At 38.4% G+C, this 15,325-nt stretch overlaps 1 protein-coding gene across 1 annotated transcript in view; it reads right to left on the bottom strand.

Moving 5' to 3' along the window:
* LOC146001841 (organic anion transporter 3-like) overlaps positions 1-14,840 on the bottom strand; it is a 127,369-nt gene extending 112,529 nt beyond the window's left edge. Inside the window, exon 1 of the mRNA XM_083139531.1 lies at positions 14,597-14,840. The gene's annotated coding sequence lies outside the window, so the exon portion shown is untranslated. The remainder of the gene's footprint in view (positions 1-14,596) is intronic.
* Between the last annotated feature and the right edge of the window lie 485 nt (positions 14,841-15,325).

Below are 15,325 nucleotides of genomic sequence, written 5' to 3'. Positions count from 1 at the left end.
GTAGGAGAGTGGTTTGAGGAACGCCTCGAAATCTGCGACGATGATTGCAGGATGTTCCAACAATGCCTTGTGCATTTTGAATTCTTCGACTTCGTTCGTTTCGGGCATCAACATTCTAGCCGGTCTGTTGTCACCACAATAAATTTTATGTTCGGCAAGTTTCTCCAGAGCAATTTGACGACTATGAAGATTTTGATGATCACGTCGGTCACGATCGTCGAACGTGGTTAGGCATCTCGGGCAAACTTCGATGTTGTTTGCATGCTTGGTTGATTGACTTCTGACCAAACGTGATAGTGAACAAATTAGCGTATAGTGATGAACATCCTCGTTGGAAATTAGAAGAAGATTAATCACACAAGCATCGTCATCGTCGATATCGCTTATCCTGACGGGGTGTACAAGATATTTATCTGACGTAAAGGAATATACATTAATAGCGATGCGTTTTCCTGCACGATTTTCGAACTTTGTTATATCCGACAATGTCACCGGGTATTCGATGTCAGACATTACACTTTCAAATTCGGACTCGTATTGCTTGTAATGATAAATCCGTTCTGGATTATTTTTGCAATGAACAGGATGCAGTGCAGCCAACACACACCAGAGAAAACACTTGTTATCGCTGTTCTGTATATTTAACACAGCCCTCTTGTGTTGAATGTTCGGTGGAAGAGGAACGTAGCTGGATGCACGAAGAGGCGAGAATTGGTTCACGTAAACGGTTAACGTGTGAGGACTTCCACACAGAGACCATCCCGACCCTTTAGCCTCGAAATCGTCATGTTTCTTAACCAGCTCGTTAGAAACTTTATAATAGAAGTTGTCCAAATTTTCGACGTCAGCAAAATAAAGAGTCTGATTTTTTGTACGATGATAAAAAATACTCGTTGTGCCATCAACTTTCTCGTATTCGGAAAACAGAACAACGTATACTTTTATAGAGTTGTTTTCAAGTTTATCTTTCAAAATATTTAGTACAGATGTTTTCGTTTCATCCAAGAAACTAAGGATGTCACGGCCTGGTTCTGACTTAATTGAAAAATCCTGGAGTTGGTCGTTGAATGCAGATCTAATTGGTTTGCGTTCATTGGATAATTTAATTTGCTTGGAAGTGGAAGCTTCGGTTCCTGGATCATCGATTTTTCTTTTCAATGTTCCTTGTTCGGTCGATGGTTTGCAAATTTTGAGGTGTTTACTTAAATTTGTAATGCTAATCATCTTTCCGCATCGAGCACAAGACTTAGAAGGTGACGAACGATTAATTCTCGAACCTGTTTCGCTACATCTTGCCCTGTGTACCGATAAATTGTTCCTTGAGATTAGCTTCCCACAAGTAACACATTCAGTTTTATCATTTTTACGATTGAAACTGGTGGTGGATGCCATTGCTTTTTCGAAAATCACAGAAATCAAAAAGTCTAGTATATAGCGATACAATTTTCAGGTATGTTATTTATATAGAATTTCTTGAGGTGAAATAGAAAATGCACGATCACGTCAAAATTCAATCTGGTCGAAATTACTATGAAAAACCACGTGAAACACCTTTGAACTTGAAATAATAGATGGTATGTAGCTTCAAAGAAAGTTAAATACCTATTTTTTTTACAAAAACAAGGAGCGCTGCAACAGGACGTCCGTACTCTTCGACTGCTCTCACGAGACTGACTGATCTGCAGTGTATGCCGTCTTATATAATAAAAACGCGGACCGTATTGAAAACACCTGTAATAATTAACCAATCAGAAGACGCCACGTTAGATATGACTCATCACATTACATCATAACTTGTTGCAACATGTTGTGTAATAGTTTACTCCCTTATAGTTAATACAACAAAAAACATTAGATATGAGTCATCACAATGTTACGTAATAACTTGTTACAAAAACATTGTGTAATAGTATACCCTTATAAGTAATACAATTAAGAGGTATTTAATATGAGTCATCACAATGTTAGTTACATGGTTCTAGTTAGGATGATGATTTTTTTTTGTTTGTTGGATAGGGGTTGAAGAAAACTATTTGTTGTAGTGACCACAGTATTGTTTTTTTTTTTTTTTGTATTTTCTGTTCTCTTACGAGAATTAATATAAGTTGCCATAGAACCCTCCAATTCATGACTTAGGAAAAATCTGTTTGCGGATTCATCACGTACGCCTATACGTGAGTAAAATGTGAATAGAACCTATGTTCGGAAATCCAAAATAGCGACCGGAAGTGGGATTATCTTGGAAACAGTAAGACTTAGGAAAAATCTGTTTGCGGATTCATCACGTACGCCTATATGTAAGTAAAATATAAATAGAACCTATGGTCGGAAATCCAAAATAGCGACCGGAAGTGGGGTTATCTTGGAAACGGTAAACCTTAGGAAGAATCTGTTTGGTGATTCATCACGTACACCTATATGTGAGAAAAAATATAAATAGAACCTATGTTCGGAAATCCAAAATAGCGACCGGAAGTGGGGTTATCTTGGAAACGGTAAGACTTAGGACAAATCTGTTTGCTGATTCATCACGTACGCCTATATGTAAATAAAATATGAATAGAACCTATGCTCGGAAATCCAAAATAGCGACCGGAAGTGGGGTTAGGGGCCAGGAATCTTAAAAAAAATATTATTTGTTTGTTTGTTTGCGTCACAATATAGGCGTGCACGCGCGTGTGTGTGGCACATCGTTCCCGAGAGAGAGGTTTACAAAGGTCACGATATACAAACATTTGACCGGAGCTTGGAAAATTACGATAAGATGCATTCATCCTTCAAGAATAAGAAACTGCATTATTTACTCATCATGTTGTGTCAGCGCAATAAATAAGACGCTGAACATAGAAAAAAAATAAGAGTTTTTGAGGTTTGGTGAACCTCAATTAATAAAAATAAGTTTTTGAGGTTTTGGTGAGCTCCAAATAATCAGAATAAGTTTTTGATGTTTTGGTGCTGTTTTCTACACTGTGAAACATCGTCAGCGCAATAAATAAGGCGCGGAACATGGAGAGAAAATAGGTTTTTGAGGTTTGGCGAGCCTCACCGAGCCTCACCGAGCCTCATTTTCGGTTCCAGAACCGGCTTAATTGCATAAGCAACACTGCGCCATCAAATAGAGCTCATGCCTTACGATAGAAATCCATTAAGGCAAGCTCACCACTTCAGCTCACCACAAGAGGACGTTGAATGCCCTAATCTGCACTACTAGAAACGGTGAGACTTAGGAAAAATCTGTTTGCGGATTCGTCATGTACGCCTATATGTAAGTAAAATATGAATAGAACCTATGCTCGGAAATCCAAAATAGCGACCGGAAGTGGGGTTATGTTTGAAACGGTAAGACTTAGAAAAAATCTGTTTACGGATTCGTCACGTACGCCTATATGTAAGTAAAATATGAATAGAACCTATGTTCGGAAATCCAAAATGGCGACCGGAAGTGGGGTTATCTTGGAAACTGTAAGACTTAGGAAAAATCTGTTTGCAGATTCATCAGGTACACCTATACGTGAGAAAAAATATGAATAGAACCTATGTTCAGAAATCCAAAATGGCAACCGGAAGTGGGGTTATCTTGGAAACAGTAAGACTTAGGAAAAATCTGTTTGGGGATTCATCATATACACCTATACGTAAGAAAAAATATGAATAAAACCAATAGTGTTCGGAAGTCATGCAGGTTTGGACGTGACGACGCAGTTCAATAACATAGGTTAGACCAAGAAAAAAACCTTGGTGATTTTATTTCGAGTAAAATATTGGCAACACTGCGAGAAAATAAGGCTTATGTCTTACAAGAGCAAACTATTAAGTCGAGCCTCACCGAGCCTCACTTCGAGCCTCACTTTCGGTTGCAGCTCTGTCTTTATGGTTCTACTCTAAAGTAGGTCAAAGCACGTAGAGGCTCTCGTGTAGTTTAGCACGAAAAAAAAATAAATAGGTTAAGTTATATCACGTAAGATCGTGGCATTCGTACCAAGTACGAGTGGGAAAAAAAAAATAGGAAATTTTACAAAAACATCGCTAAACGCTAAAACATCAACAAAAATTTGTCAAAATATGTCAAAAACTGATTTTCAATTGATAAAAAAGAGGCTACAAATGCATACCTACCAAGTACGAGTGGGAAAAAAATGAGATGCGGTGAAAATTGCACTGAAAAATCGTCAAACGCTAAAACATCGACAAAAAATTGTCAAAATATGTCAAAAAATAATATTCAATTGATAAAAAAAGAGAATACCTACTAAGTACGACTTTGAAACAACCCAATTACACTACTAACAGTTATGACAGTTTAACAGTTCGTCACACAATGTCAATAGTTCAATGTCGCTTTATCTATGTTCCCAACAGAAAAATAAATGTCGCTAGGCACTGAGAATCAGCACGGTTGCATACATGCAGGTGAAACTTTACGTCTTTCACAGTCTCCATCGTGCCCAGACAAGGTTTCAATGAGTAAAAATTGCTAAGAAAAGTTCACTATTAAGCCTTGCTGGTGAATATTCGTCTCAAGAAGACCCTGTCAGAGGGTGGAAACATTGCCTTTTTAGTGTATATATTTTTTATACTATACATTCTGCCTTGGTCAGTATTTAAATGTTTTATTAAGAAAAGTTCTTCGCCTTCATATTCTCCTCTATAGGGTGTGAATGTTTGACTGTGTTGTATGGGAACACCCTGTATGTTTCTGTGGCCATAATTGATTTGGATTCTTTCTAGCCCGCTGCCAGTGAGCTTATGTCTTTCAAATTTCATGTCTTGCCATTTTTCCCATAGCAAATTAATCATGAACGTGTTTCAGTATGTCGAAAAACTCGATCCCGTTTTGATGTGTTTTTTTCACGAACGATGTTACCTGAAGCAAAATTGCGACAGGTACGGTTGGCTTCAGTTGTCCGTTCTATTGCATGCATTTCTTTTAAAAAAAAATAGTGAACGGGAATTCGTTTGATTGTACGATTGCGCACATGTTACCTGCATCTGCTAACACAATTCTGGATTGCAACTGGTGCGAATCGAGATTATATATAAATAAAATGTGTTCCGCAACACGTCACCCTTGCCGGGCCGCTTCTGGCAGGAAAAACCCAAATAAACAACTAAATAGGCTCGTTAGTCCTGGGTTCCCATCCCGTTCCTCACCAGAGCGCTCGGAACCAAAGAATCAATTCGCAGGCAAGATCACACTGAAATTTCGTTGTAGGGTAATTGCTGAAAGTCGAAGTAATGGGCTTTATACATTTATTTACAACAAACAAGGTTCGGATTCTTCCATTATAACGATAAAATCTTGCTAATTATCAGGTAAATCAATTAATCATCGTAATAAGCAATAATATGCATTGGATTGTTGCTGTTCACCGGGACTTGGACGGCAGAGAGCGAAGGACTAGCCTGTTTCCCGAGAGAAGAGGCCGAGCCTCGGGTAAAGAAATATAAAAATACAACTTTGTTACCAATGGTCAGATTCAACTGAAATTAAAGACAGCCCAGCAGCAGATTATCATCGACGAAATCCCCAAAGCAGAATTTGATAGGAGATAAATTAAGCCCGATATTAAAGCTTAAACAGCTAGACTGGATAACAATAGCTACAGACTCCCTGGCACTGTCTTCGGAACGAACGTGCAGGTTACAATAGGCCCGATCTTTGGCTAACCTCTACTCGAGGTGCTGCTCGAGAAGGGTCAAAGAACTCCAAATATACGGGCGAAGATAGCAGAACAAGAGGCTACGACTTGATGACAATTTAGCAACGCTTGGACAGAGAGGGTACCGTAACAGACCTTTTGAATAGCAAATAAATAGACGCGCAGAGAAGGGAAACCACCAGTTTTTACTCAGATTTTCTTCGGCGTGTTATCCTACACAATCTTCCGCGAACCACCCGCTTAAAGTATCCGCTTTGTGTGTCGCACCGTTCCGTGTTGTGTTATTTCGCACGTGTCTGTGTACTATCAATATGGAGTAGAGACAGAGAAAGGCCCTGCTGGGGGGCGTCCGACCCAGTTGCCAATCCTTGAAGATGCGGAGATCCTATCTTATCGCCCGGAAGCCATCTATTGACCACGCCGCAAACATCCACGACTTCACCACGAGGACTTCAGTCAGAGCCGACAAAGGTAAGCCGGAATGGACGTGAAAATGGATAAGCTTCGTTCGCCCCGTCGTGACATCCAATGAACTCGCTTAATTACATTAAAAATCTCGAACAGACATTGCTTATTACGGTGATTAAATTGAATCAACTATCATTTTAACATGTAAAACCGTACAGCGTTCAATTATCCATTCATCCAAAGTATTTAACATTCAGATTGTACGACGCTATAAATTGTCAATATAATTATATATCAGTGATCCTTGTTAACCTCAATATTAACAATATATAGATTAACATTCATTCAACAACAACAACTTAAAAGGAGTAGTGTTTTGTCGTACAGGTAAAGCTCCGACCGGAACATGTTTTCCCGTAAATGCAAAAGTAAAATGTCAAATTAAGAACAGTTTAAATTAATGTAGCTAACTTTAAACATGCCGCCGAACTATTATTGTATTAATTACTCATGTCTATTGGATTGCCGAGAAATGAATGCGAGTGTGACTGTGAGAATGAAAGGGGCAATGATGTAATGTTTATGCATGTGCTCTTTTATAGAAATTACAGTGTATATATATAGAACTAACCCTGTGGTGTGATTTGTTCTACCCTATGTAATCTCTTGGGCTCCAACTGATGGCACTTACCCTGGGACAAAAGGTAAATAGGTTCTTAATGATTGCCTTTTGTTTATTTGTTTAATTGTTTTGGTGGGTTTGACATTACCATTGTAATGTAGAACCAGAATGACGTCAGGCACGTTAAATAAGTATTCGACGTCGAGCGAGCACAGTTAAAAGATGGCGCCCGAACAAGCGACATGTAGGTTCGACGAGTACGCCCGAACAAGCGACATGTAGGTTCGACGAGTACGTCCGAACAAGGTGACTTGTAGGTTCGATGAGTAATCCCGAACATGTGACATGTAGATTCGACGAGTAATTCCGAACATGTGACATGTAGGTTCGATGAGTAATCCCGAACATTCGACGTGTAGGTCCGAGTAGGCCCGAATATGCGATAATTAGGCCCGAGTAGGCCCGAAGTTTAAATAAGTGTCGATAGTTGGAAGGAAGTTATTAATAGTCGCAAAAATGAGTTTATTGTGCCATAATTATTCAGTTATAGAGCTATGTGCCTACATGCCTTCGACAAGAACCAAGAGATTGATAGAGGTAGAAAATCAAATATTAATCACTTATTGCAGTTAAAAAAAAAAAATACCACGCAGGACGCCTAGAGTATGAAGCGTTTAGTTCTTTGTGTTGCTATAATCAGTAATTTTCTAGTTTAGAGTATTTAAGTGTATTTACGCATAGTTAGCATGTGAATTGAGTATTTAATTGTTTGTGCAATATATATAGTGGGCGTGAAGTAACAATGGTTAAAGTAATTTACATAGCGAGAGATTTTGGATTTTTATGCGGCGATAAGGATAAAGCATCGATCAAGGATGGTAAGGGGGGAGACGCAAAACCCCGTAGGGTCTATTTATGAAAAAGAAAAGAGAAATTTATATCTCGCTGCGAGAACGCATCGAATCCAAGGAAGAAGAGAGAGAGAATAACGACCGAGGAGAAGGGTGATGGAGAGAATAACTCGACAAAGGAAGAAGATTGAAGAAATGGACAATCCAAAGGAAGGAGAGGAAGTGACGTTACTGGAAGGCGACCAGGGAGGAGAAAGCAACCGTGCTCCGGAGAATACCGTTATCCCTGAAAGTGAGCAACCAACGGCAGTGTTACCAACCCAAGGCACCATGGATGTTCAAGCGATAATGACGCTCTTCACTACGATGATGAAGCAACAGGAAGAAGGGAAAGAACGTCGAAAAGAGGAGAAAGAAAAGAAGAGACAATTGGAAGAAGAAGAGAAGGAGAAGAAGAGAAAAATGGAAGAAGAAGAGAAGGAGAAGAAGAGAAAATTGGAAGAAGAAGAGAAGGAGAAGAAGAGAAAATTGGAAGAAGAAGAGAAGGAAAGGCAAAAAGAATTGCGAAGAAGAGAGAAAGAACAACAACACCGAGAAATGATGGATCAGTTTCTACAAGCATTAAAAAAGAATGATGAGAAAATAGAAAAAGCCCAAGAAGAGTGTGTTGAAAGACATCGTGATAACTCGAAAGACATTGAGAACCTGGAAAAAACAGTGGAAACTGAAGTCAGGCAGATCCATGAACACCTGGCACACCTGGGAGAGAAGATAGAAGAAAAGAAGAATGACGTGGAAAAGAGAATGGAAGAGGAATTCCGAATGGTTGATCGTCGACTTGCAGCGGATTCCAGAATGGTGGAAGAAAGATTTGGACAAATCGAAACAAAGATGACCTCAGAAGAACAGCAATGGAGGAAGATAAAAAACATGACGCAAGACTTACGCCAAGACGTCACGCGAATCAAAGAAACGATGCAGAGAGAGACTTCTTCAATCGTTATTACGTCACCACGAACAAGGAACGAGGAAGACCAGCGAGAAACAACGCCCCTGGCGACATTAGCGCAGCAACCATCTCGATCGGGGAGTCAAGCCACAGGCGATGACGTCATGGAGCAGGATAGCAGTTGCTCGCGAGTCCACTCCGTGGTACAGACCAGTGTAGCCACCTCGGAAATAGGCAGGCGTGCCATCTTCTCGAAGTTTTCACTGGACAACTTTATGATTTTCGACCAAGAGAAGACAGAAACTTTGCCATCCACGTTTCTTCAAGAATTCAAAAGAGATTGCATTTTATATGGGATTCACGAAGAGGATCACCTGAAGCTCATCCAGAAACTTCTTCGCGGTTCCGCACGCATTTGGTTAGACCACCAGGTACCAGCGTTCAAGACCTTTAGCACCTTCGAAAAAGCTTTCATTGAACAATTTCAGTGCAGATCATTGGTAGAGAGGAAGGTTACCCAGTTAAGAAACAAGCGGTACGACGTCAACGGAAGGCTCACGTACAAACAGTTTTTCTGGCAGAGGGTGAATGAATTCCGTTCGCTTAAGCCCGGAACCGAAGTGATAGAAATCCTCACGGCTATCAGAGCTATGTACCCGAGCTACGTACAGAGACAGCTTACAGGAGATGTGTTAGAAAATTTTGACCGAATGTCGCTTATCCTTGAAGACATGGATTTGCTGAAGGAGAACGAAAAACATCGATGGGAAGATCAATCAAGCAGAAGAGGGAATAATAATTTTGATAGGAAGAGAGTAGAAAATTTTCCACGAGTGCAAATGGCGACTACACGTAATACATACAATGGACGTCGACAACAATTCAATCGACAAGAACAATCGCAGTACAGTCCTCCAAGACAGCGAGACAGGGATACCAAACGCTCGAATCGAGGAAACTACCGTGGAGGCGGACAGAACACAAACGCAGGTTACCGAGGGCGTGGCGACATGCGATTTTCACGCGAGGAGGAAGACAATCGTATGAAAGAAGGCAGAACACAAGCTATTCATTTAGTAAGAACCACCTACAACAATGAGAAGCAAGAGACTGACGAACAATGGCCTCAACCATCAACGAGTAGGGGACTCAATCCCAACGCGCCAGATTACCAGTCGAGCCTTTAAACTTGTAAATTATTCCGCATACTAGTGTAAATAATTTAACACAATTATGATATTATTATTATTAATATTAAAAAAACTGAGAACTTATATATATATATATATATATCTATATACATATCAATATCCGAGTATATATCATGTTATGTTAATGCCAACATTAATAACGTATTATTTATATTCTTATTACCCAGAATAGATATTATTTAGTAAAGAAACATGTATTTTAAATGGTTTGAATTGATGATAAGAAATATTTTATGTATTAACTCAATAATTCTGAACTATATCTCAAAGAGTGAATTTTCATCATAACTTAGAGTGTGAATGTAGTAAGTTTACATATGTATATGCATACATAATAGGATAATTCTCATAAGTGTTAGCAGATTGTTTGTTAAATGATCAATGTTACAGAGTCAAGAACTACAAATGAATGTTGAGTAATCCTGCAATTTTATGTTTGGTTAGTATTAAATGTAATGATGTAAAATTAATTGAAAAGTGCAATTTAGTCTATAGAGAAAGACAACTATATATTCCAGGGTTCGAGTCCCTATTCGAGCGCCTAGGTGTAACAATTAGGCAAGATTTAACGTTAATTATTAATTGAGTTTTGATGAATTTCTCCTTCGCATATAATCTTAAGCTCAGAAAAAATTCATGTGTAAGGAGAGGGGAATGTTATAACGATAAAATCTTGCTAATTATCAGGTAAATCAATTAATCATCGTAATAAGCAATAATATGCATTGGATTGTTGCTGTTCACCGGGACTTGGACGGCAGAGAGCGAAGGACTAGCCTGTTTCCCGAGAGAAGAGGCCGAGCCTCGGGTAAAGAAATATAAAAATACAACTTTGTTACCAATGGTCAGATTCAACTGAAATTAAAGACAGCCCAGCAGCAGATTATCATCGACGAAATCCCCAAAGCAGAATTTGATAGGAGATAAATTAAGCCCGATATTAAAGCTTAAACAGCTAGACTGGATAACAATAGCTACAGACTCCCTGGCACTGTCTTCGGAACGAACGTGCAGGTTACAATAGGCCCGATCTTTGGCTAACCTCTACTCGAGGTGCTGCTCGAGAAGGGTCAAAGAACTCCAAATATACGGGCGAAGATAGCAGAACAAGAGGCTACGACTTGATGACAATTTAGCAACGCTTGGACAGAGAGGGTACCGTAACAGACCTTTTGAATAGCAAATAAATAGACGCGCAGAGAAGGGAAACCACCAGTTTTTACTCAGATTTTCTTCGGCGTGTTATCCTACACAATCTTCCGCGAACCACCCGCTTAAAGTATCCGCTTTGTGTGTCGCACCGTTCCGTGTTGTGTTATTTCGCACGTGTCTGTGTACTATCAATATGGAGTAGAGACAGAGAAAGGCCCTGCTGGGGGGCGTCCGACCCAGTTGCCAATCCTTGAAGATGCGGAGATCCTATCTTATCGCCCGGAAGCCATCTATTGACCACGCCGCAAACATCCACGACTTCACCACGAGGACTTCAGTCAGAGCCGACAAAGGTAAGCCGGAATGGACGTGAAAATGGATAAGCTTCGTTCGCCCCGTCGTGACATCCAATGAACTCGCTTAATTACATTAAAAATCTCGAACAGACATTGCTTATTACGGTGATTAAATTGAATCAACTATCATTTTAACATGTAAAACCGTACAGCGTTCAATTATCCATTCATCCAAAGTATTTAACATTCAGATTGTACGACGCTATAAATTGTCAATATAATTATATATCAGTGATCCTTGTTAACCTCAAAATTAACAATATATAGATTAACATTCATTCAACAACAACAACTTAAAAGGAGTAGTGTTTTGTCGTACAGGTAAAGCTCCGACCGGAACATGTTTTCCCGTAAATGCAAAAGTAAAATGTCAAATTAAGAACAGTTTAAATTAATGTAGCTAACTTTAAACATGCCGCCGAACTATTATTGTATTAATTACTCATGTCTATTGGATTGCCGAGAAATGAATGCGAGTGTGACTGTGAGAATGAAAGGGACAATGATGTAATGTTTATGCATGTGCTCTTTTATAGAAATTACAGTGTATATATATAGAACTAACCCTGTGGTGTGATTTGTTCTACCCTATGTAATCTCTTGGGCTCCAACTGATGGCACTTACCCTGGGACAAAAGGTAAATAGGTTCTTAATGATTGCCTTTTGTTTATTTGTTTAATTGTTTTGGTGGGTTTGACATTACCATTGTAATGTAGAACCAGAATGACGTCAGGCACGTTAAATAAGTATTCGACGTCGAGCGAGCACAGTTAAACCATTAATTATCTATTTTACATTATTTACATATTATTTAATTGAGATTTAATTGAGGATGCTTTGTGAGTGATGGGAGGCCTCTGAAGTCCGTAAATCACTCTCCCTCCACCTATCAGTTTCACACACACTGTCCTCTCCTCTGTCAGAAGGGCATATTTATACTAACTCCCTCGTCGCATGTTCAAATCCTATTTTCTCTTTCAAACTACACTGAACGGTGGAAAACTCCAAGAACACAGACTCTTCAGAAATTACAATAACTTACTCTAATTAAGATCTGGCCAGATCACACAAACCCACTCATTCACACACAATTATGAAATAATAATACACTTAATTAATTTCTCATAATTATACACAAAACACACAAAAACAAATACTGTTTGCAACAAATGCCAGTGTTGCCAATAAAATCGCTACTTCTAAATCCATCATGACCCTATTGGTAGCAAATCAGTCTTTTTCTCTCCCGAAATTAACATCCTGGCTGGGGAAAATTATCCAGACTTCAGCCATTAATTTCTAGAAATGCTTGCATGGAGTACAAGATAGATGTAGAAGCTATTGGTACAGATGTACTTCTTTTCCTTGAAATGTTTGCTTGTGTGTGAAAAAGCATTAAGCTGCATAAATATTTCATGTAACAAAAAATGTCACTGCCTTCCAGAAAACTATTTAAAATGTTCAAAATGATCTTAAAATAGAAAAATTTTAAAAAATACCAATCCCTCGAAAATGATGCAAAATAATGCCCAAACAAATTGCCATTACTTAACCAATTACTTCATGATACACATTTTTATATATTTACCGTTATTTTAACAGAACTTCGTATCGGACACAGTCGTTTCACGCAACGTCATATGGGCTAGCTGGGGTGATGTTCCTATGGTTGAATATGGTGATAATGAGAGAGTTGGGGGGGATGCTTTGCGAAAATTTTGTTAGCTACAGAATACCATCCCAACGTATAATCCTCCCAACGGTTTATATCATCTATATTGGGAGATAATGACAGAGTTCTTAGCTTCTTAAGAATAGCCCCTATCACTGCTTCTGAGGAAGATTTCAGACTAGTCTTACCTTTTTAATGTGTTGTGTACAGGGTGGATAAAAATCTTGATTTTGATTTAAAGGATCTTTTTTGAGGATTTTTGTTGAAATCGGATTTTTTAAATTTAAATCGATTTTTCTTATTTTTTAAATAACATGCTTAAAATTACTTGTATGGTTTATGGCCCCATACATATAGATATCAGTTGGTTTTTTTTTTTTTTTTTTTTACAAAAAAGGCTTTTTCTACTAAACGGCCCTGTAAAATATTTGAACAGTTTGATTAAAGCAAATAAAACATATGTTAATATACATTTTTCTGTTTCTGATACTGTATATATGAACCTATTACGAAAATTTTTGTCGAGTGTGTTAAACTATAATAATTTCAGTAACTTTTATTGCAGTGAAAATAAAACATTCTGGATGTACTATATAATTGTAACTTAATATATTTTTTAAAGTCTTGTAGCAGAATTTTGGCATTTTTTAAAATGATAGCTTGCAATATATCAGCTGCCATGTTTATTTACAGTTTAATGATAATAACACTGTTTACGGTTTAACATGATTAGTATTTTGTATATTTTTCTACACAAAATGTTTGCTACTTTTGCTTATAAAAATTATTGAATTTTACATCAAGAGAAATTTCATTTTGTATGAACATCACCCCATCACTACATATATTTTGTTTCTTTATTTTTCCTTTCTTAGATCCTAAGAAACACCATTAAATGAATACGAGATTAATGTACTTTCACCAAAAACGATTCTGATATTTACAAAATCCTTGTGTACATTATTCTATAAATTATTTATTTAAAGTGATTTAAATCAGTGATTTTTAACTCTTACGTAAGGATTTTAGATAGGAGATTTTCCCCGCATATATTGAAGGGTGCAAAATGGCCATATGAAACGATCGGCCCACAAAAAAATTACTTTCTGTCCAAGACGACGAAGGGTTATGAATTTGTTCTTTGCCTTTGTTGTAGTCATGGGACACTGCTGGGTTGTAACAATCCCATTGTAAGCTAATGGTATCATTACAACCCAGAAGTGTCCGTGACTGTACGTGTAAATAGAAGAGTCGAAACCAAAAACTGTACATTAATGGTAAATGTTATTATTTTCACTGTACACTAATGGTTAAAGATTGTACACATTATGTAATATCACTCACGAGATTCATGTCCTCTGTTCTGGATCTCAGAACAGATATCTTATCACATAATGTATTGTATATACCAATCATGTTATACAGTATGTTTAGTATTGTAATCTATTATAAAATGCAACCAAATTGTAATAAATATAATAAATAAAGTCTGGGGAACAGTTAAATCCGGAGCAACTGACGTCCTGGTATATTTTTGAGAAGCAGGATAACAACCGCATACCTTCGAATGTATGCGGGTGGAGGCGGGCTTACTTCGGGGGTTCCCCTGCCCCCCCTCAATTTTTCATTATCATGCAAGGAAGGGGATGCAAATTCGCACTGTCATCGCTTAGATATAAGGACAAACAAGATAACTGAATAAACATGTACTTACCATGTGCAAATGATGTATGTCACATAATTCCTACAAGGAAGGAAACACGAAACAGCATTTAGCACATTCTGTTATCCCAGGTAAGAATGAATCAAGTGTCGATTGTCACGAACTGGCACTTTCACAGAACACAATACCTATCTTTAACATTCGTATCGTACGCTCAAGATGCGGAGACAACACACCAAACACTTGTCTTCAATACAACACTGAAAAGAGAATGCCCTCTGCTTCTGCATTCACGTTACGCCTAACTCAACTAAGCGCAGCGTGGTAGTCAAACCAAACACACGGTAACGACCTTGTTGCCATGGCGACGAGGCGAGTAGCAGCTATATCGAGGGCAGCACTTGTAGCCAGTGTTGCCAACTGTATGTTCCTTACAGCATATTCACGATAATTTGATTTGATTTTTGTTACTTGGGCTCTGTCCGAAAGGTACAAAGTACATACTTGAAGTATGGTCTTAACGGAAGTGACGTCACTTAGTACAGTTCGAAAGCGTCAAGTTCCCGAGGAATCGAGACCACAGGACAGAGCACACGAAGTTGGAGGCTCGGTCACGTGACAAGTGGACTTGTTGTTCATTTGTTTCAAATCGCGGAGGTAGAAAGCCAGCAAGTTGTTTGTTACAGTTCTTCTAATGTGTGGAAATGTATGCATTAGAGCATTTACAAATGCTGTGTGATTTCTGTGGTGAAAAACAAGTGTTTAAAACGTGGAAAACCA

This window comes from Lepisma saccharinum, chromosome 18, assembly GCF_977018435.1.
Source record: "Lepisma saccharinum chromosome 18, izLepSacc3.1, whole genome shotgun sequence".
Classification (NCBI taxonomy): Eukaryota; Metazoa; Arthropoda; class Insecta; order Zygentoma; family Lepismatidae; genus Lepisma; species Lepisma saccharinum.
Note: the sequence above shows the minus strand (reverse complement) of the source record. Positions and strands in the feature narration are given on the sequence as shown.